Genomic DNA, 6,562 nt, shown 5'->3' on the forward strand with positions numbered 1-6,562 from the left:
ATATTTAAATTAAATTCGAATTTTAAACAGATAATTAGACATCAATTTGAATAATTAATGTAGATGGTATCTACCTAGAAATATAGGTTTGTTGATAGACTCGCAAACACTTGTCCTGTGTTTCAAGCTACGAACAAGATAATCTATGCAACTACGGGTAAAATTTTGTTGACGAAACATCAAATGATTTAATATCTTGGAACATCAATCGTTATCTGGAAATTAGCAACACGCGCGATACAAACCCTTAAACAAAAACAAAAGGAGATGCAAAGACAGAGAAGGAAACAAGGTGAAAAGTAAAGCATCAGTGAACAAATGTAACTATAACTTACACAGAAATTTACATACAACTACATGAATCTACCCATAGAACGACTAGCTAAAAAGATTGGGAAAAGTTATTTTTTATATGAAGGCCACAAAAATAAAAGCAAATAACACTTAGATGATGTCTTTGAACCCCATCCGTTATTGGTTGTGCGCTCTATACAATCCATGCCAATGAACTCATCATGAGAATAAAAATTGAATCAAAAGCTTTATAATGTTTCTTCTAAGAAGGAAAGTCTCTATTTGGGAAGTGGGTGCTCCTTGCAATGTCAAGTACTCAATCAAGCTTGCCCATGAATAACTTCATGCTTTCAACTACTTTCAACGCTAATCTGTTTCTTCATTATTTCTCAAAGTTGAACCACTTCCAGTTAGCATAAAGTGCTTCATTTTCAAAAGGCATGGTGTTGTTTGGGAGGGGTTGGGGTAGTTGAGTAATAAGAGGAGGAGGTAGCTTTTCCCTGTATTTCTTTGCCATCATATCAGCCTCCAAAAATACTCTCTATTGGCAGAAAATAAACAAGCATTTGTCAAGATCAATCTAATTCAAACCAAAGACCTTTGATACAAAGAAAAGGAATATATACCTCTTTATTTGATAGAAATAGACCAGGTTCACTTTCAAGGTCCGCAATGCTGCACTCCGAGAAGGCAAATAGACATCAGCAGTAATTTATAGAACTTATGTTTCTATAACACTAGTTTTGAGAGAAAGGGTTGTTAAAGAAAATGTCTCTTGGTAAAGAACAAATAAAATGTCAGCAGAGTGAGCCCAAATACTCTCTACTACTACAAAGTTAATTTATCACACTTTGCAAGAAACCCCCATAGAAGGAACGAAAGGAACAAATAGTTCAATCCTTTTCTCCTAGTTGTATCATTAGGTAACTAGGTTCGCTTCTCTCGGAGTCTCACTCAAACTCATGAATTATCATTAAGTATTGGAATTGTGCTCACATCTTTTGGTCCTTTTCTTTTACGTGTGGCAGCAAAGCCAGATCTAAAAATCGGAAAACTACGAGACTGTTCGGTTTGAGACTGTTTTCTATTTTTATTTTTTATTTAATTACAAAAACATTACTTTGTTTTCTTTTTGTTTCCTATTTTCAAATATTTGTATAGGAAACAATAGTTGTTTTATTGCTTCCTATACATATATTTGAAAACCAAAAACAAAATGAAAATGTGTCATTTCTATAATTAAAAGTGAAAATAGAACATTTTTTCAAACCAAATAGTCTCTACATTTTTCAAAAATGTATCAAACCATTTTACATAACATTTCAGCATGGAGGATATCTTATTCTCCAGCCAGCCTGTATTTTCACTATAATTTCCCAGTTAAAATTTTCTTTTTCAATGAATTTTTTTTTATTGATTAATTTGCATGAAACAAAAGATAATTAGTTTATTTGGACCTATTCTCATGACCTAAACGCATTTCTTTCCTAAACTTGTTAAAATACCAAATTCGATTGTAAAACAAGAATGGCTTTAACAGAAACGAATTGTAGCATGTTCAAGAAAGAGCCATTTAAAACCAAGGGCATCCAAAAAAATCATGTGATGATGGGGTTTCAAGCCACTTGATATCTCTGAACTCTGAAGACATGGCACTCTTATAATGCAGGTGTTTTTCTTTCTTTTTATTCATTGTGGATATGTCCCAATTTTATTTTAACTTTTTAGTTACCTTATTTTAACCTTTTCTTGAGGCTGGGTGATGCCTAACTTTGTAAGGAGTTCTTGTGCCGTAAGGGGGAGGGCTAGGAATAGGAATTTTAATTTTTAATTTTTAATTATCTTGTAAGTTTTATTCTTATTCATTAAATATCCCAAATAAACAGTACCAAAGACACTCCACAATTACATATGGAAGTCAATAGTCAACAATCTATTACCTTAAAGAAATTTTATCAGGAGTCACTGACTTCACAACCAGAACTTTAACCTTCTCATCAATGGAAAGTATGTCACTGACAGAAGTAATCTCAGCTCGAGTGATATTTGAAACATGAAGCAATCCACTGAAGGTATCCAACAGATTAATTTGAATGTCAGGTTATATATATACTGAAGGTACCAAAAAATGTCAGCTTGATGAACTAAACAATTAAAACTCATGATAAATTAAATGTGAGGTTATATATATACAAAGATATGCAAATGTTGAAGATAATAAGGAGAATGGCATGACAAAGTAAAGCACTTTACAACAAAACAGCCAAGCCAGAATCTCAGATGATGCAACTCTTTCCAGAAAACGAAAAGGATAGGTATGTGCTTAATGCTCATGAGTATTAAGAAAAGAATAATAAGCATGGGAGTAAGAAAGAAAAAATTGTGATCGTCCAAGGAATGATGATTCACCTTACATTTCTAAGCATGTTTAAAATTGTTTCATCAACATAGCCATGGAGCTCAATTTGAAAACAAAATAGTGTGAAGAAATTGAAAGTTAAAATACACAAGACATCAGCTAGAAAAACTCCATAAGGGGTGACTGAATTTTTTGGCATGGCAGAAAAGAAAACACTCAAATTAATACTTCTATGACAGTCTACTCAATTCAACAGTTTCAAATGCTGCTATAGGAGGAATATTTAAAAGTGGGCAACAAACATAGTGGTAATTCACCTAATTGTTTAACTGCAATGACTGGACAATTTAATCTTGCTAGAGTTTAAGCAGGCCTTCACAATTTCATCAATTTCAAAGGTGAATGAGTAGGTTTTACCTACAAAAAACATTCAGGTTGTTGTGCATGAATTATCTAGTTTGTTTTCCATCTTCCTAACTGCCATATGTAGGATCAACTTGCGTTCACTTTTCTTTTCTCACAAGTGGCAACATCAAAGCAGGGAAGTTGGAAGCATTTAAGTATCCAACAATACACCAGACAGAATAATTCCTTGGAAATAAGAATTGCATCTAATGAATCCTTTGAATAAAGTTCTGACTTACCCAACAGGGAAAAGGAAGCATAAATAACAACTTAGCAATCTATACCCCAGATATCACTCACCTTCTATTCGTTTTTCCTATCATAATTTGAGCTCCATAAGGAAGGATCTTTTTCACAGTCCCTTCTAGAAGTGTTCCTTCTCGAAGATGTAGCTTTTCCTGCAACATTATATTAATCACAGTATGAATTTCAAAAGAAGAAAAAAAGAAAGCAAAACTAAAAGATCCAAGTCCAATACTGAAATATTGAAACTAGGCAACAATAAAGAAGTAAATAGACAGATTTGAGTACTGACCCAAGCTTCCTTCTGACTAATTATCAAATTGTTTTTAGCTTCATCTACTAGAGTAATTTGTACATACATATGACGTCCCATCTACATGATTATCATCAAACAGTTATAAGGGCTAAGGAAATAAAATGAAGACTAAAAACAATGAATAATGACTGAAACATCAAATGTTCAAACTAAAATAGTTTTCCAGATGTTAAGAAACTGGAAAATAAGGTTGTTTTTAAGTAGAGAAATAATTTTTCATGTCATGTGCTGAGCAATTGAATTTGAAAAATAAACTACATACATTAACCGAGAGGAGGCTGATCCTACAGTATTTATGCAGTAGAACTTTATCACCATTTTTCATATTTTTAACTCCCCCATGAATTATGAGTATAAGAATTTGAAAAGACTGGTTTACATTTTTTGAAAAAGAAATACAAAATAAAATAAAAAAATATAAGCCTGAGGCCAAATATAGAGATCTTACTGAAGCAATTAGAGAAGACGTTGTTTTGAATACATAGTCAGAACAAAATGTTCTTAAATGTTAAATATTCCTAGGATACTTATTTAATAAGTAGTTATTAAAAAACTTAAAATATCAGCCATTTTCTTAAGGCTCAAACATGCCTAATGCTTGAAAAGATAATGGAATCAATTGAAAGCAACAACAAAATTGACAGGAAGATAATACAGGCAAGATAGACTGAAGCCACAGAAGACTTCAATTGAGCCCAATTGCACTATCCATATCAGTGAATTATAAATATTGTTACATGCTAATCCACTTATTAGCAAATAATACAATCATAGAGTATCAGAATTCAGATGAAGCTCATAAGCTCCAAAAATAAAATTTTATTTTATATTTTATTTATTTTAGGAGGAAAACTCCAGGACTGAAAACCTGAAACTCACATTCTCTTTCAATTCAGTAGAGCAATTTACTCTTTTCATAAGCTCAGCCTTAGGTAGGAAAGCTCGTAAACCCTGCAGATCCAAATTCAAGAAGAGATAATCATTTACTCGATACATGAAATTAAATATTAACGATATTGACACAGACCTCAATCCTTGTCAGCAGGCCCTTAGTATTCCACTCTGTGATTCTAACCTCTATAGGTTCATTGAGCTGTTTTAACTGTCTAACACATTAAAAGCAGAAGATTTAAATCTCATCATCAAAATAAGTTATTTGTATTTGTAGGTGTTAAAATTGATTAAAACAAATATCTGGCACAAGATCATGGTTTTCAATTTTTGTTATCTCATAATTCCTTGCTGACTATAACTAAATACTATACAAGTATACATGTGTTATAACATTTTCGTACCTTACCAATATATGATAATAACCTTTCCAACCTAGGAAACAAAGAGCCAAGGACATGTCAAAGTTATTGTGCCAGTGTCAAACACGCCCAGCCTACATCCTAGAATTATTTTACTTTTAAATTTTTGTATCAATATGGATGAGATGTCGTAATTAGATAAATGGTAGTATTTTATTGTGTTCACAATGATTACCATTGAATTTTGAAACAGTGATGTCTTTATTTGAATTTAAGATTTATGCTTCTATTCTAGCCTTAACCATCAAGTCCTATAACTTTCCTTCATTTGCTCTTTCTTTTTGTTGGTGTAGTGTCATAGTCATGTCCTCTATTGTATTCAAGCTTCCTAGTTTCCAACTAAGCAGTCATAAGAACTATTGCAATTGCATCCAACTCACAAATTCTACATGAAAGTTGCCTTATCCACCACACTAGAAACATGTAAGTCAAGTAAAAAGAAAAATGAAAGGAGGAGATAAACCTGCCTCAGTCGATGCCAAGCAATCCGGCGGAAAAGCCTTCTGGTAGAAAGCAATGGCCTACCAGCAAGTGTTCTACCTAAAACCTCAGCAAACAAAACAGTTCCAATCTCAACAACAGTTCCTCCCGGCACCGGCACCGTGTCTATTGCATCATCATTCTTCAGAATTCCCATCTTCCCCTGAACCATAAGATTCCCTACATCCTTGTTAACATCACATAACAAGTGTTCCATCTCATTCCCATACAAGGGAAGCACCTCCTTTGTCAACATTGTCCCTGGTAACTCTGCTCCCACATTTACATTGATCTTGTTCTGGTTGCCTGAAACAACAACTCCAACCACAAAATCCCAGGTCTGGGCTCATAGTACTTATCATCAACTTCAACCTCCTTAGCTTCTTCATTTTCATCATCTCTTTCATCAGAGTCTTCCAACACAGAATCACCCCCTTTCAAAAACTTCATAAAGGGTGCCAAAGCCTCCTCTTCTGTGGAAGCTTTTTCTGTGTGCAATTCAGTTTCAGAAGATGACCCATTTTTAATGGGAATCAGCGAAGGTTTATTCAGCAACTCAAGTGTTTCAGTTTCATGCTCTTGGCTTCTATCATCAACAAGAGTTTCCTTAGATAACTTGTTCCCATAAAAGCCAACAAATTCCACATCCCTTGAGCAAAATGGAACATGGGTAGTGCCCAAAATTGCGAATTTATTTGTAAAAGGGAAAAAATTTTGGGGTGTTGGAGATGGGGGTTTAATGGGGTTCGCTGCATGTGGTTTGTTCCACAAAGTGTTAGTGAAATCGTGGGCATGATTAAGAGGTGATGTGTGTTTGGGAAAGCAAAGGGACTTACAGGAACAAAGAATGAATGGCATCATTGTATGGTGACACACACACGGTCATGAAATTTGATTGTGTTATCAGTTACAGGGACTGTGTTTCATATTTCTTCGTTCTATCCTCCTCTATTTACTTCAAGAAATTAGAATCTGGTTGGATTTCAATTCGGAGTGATACCCACGAATTATCTAGTACAATTTTTCAATTGCATTAGGGATTTGAGCCCACTTAATATTAGTCTGGCTAAATCAGCAAATCAATCTTTTAATTTTTGTTTTATTTTAATTTTTTATAATTTTTTTTTATTTCGATATGTCAAGTTAAAAGTA

The 6,562-nt window shown here is 33.5% G+C and overlaps 1 pseudogene; it reads right to left on the minus strand.

Annotated features, from left to right (window-relative positions):
• Window positions 1–421: 421 nt before the first annotated feature.
• On the minus strand, window positions 422–6,349 carry LOC113861664 (annotated as a pseudogene).
• Between the last annotated feature and the right edge of the window lie 213 nt (window positions 6,350–6,562).

This window comes from Abrus precatorius, unplaced genomic scaffold (assembly GCF_003935025.1).
Source record: "Abrus precatorius isolate BTA unplaced genomic scaffold, Abrus_2018 Scaffold3, whole genome shotgun sequence".
Classification (NCBI taxonomy): Eukaryota; Viridiplantae; Streptophyta; class Magnoliopsida; order Fabales; family Fabaceae; genus Abrus; species Abrus precatorius.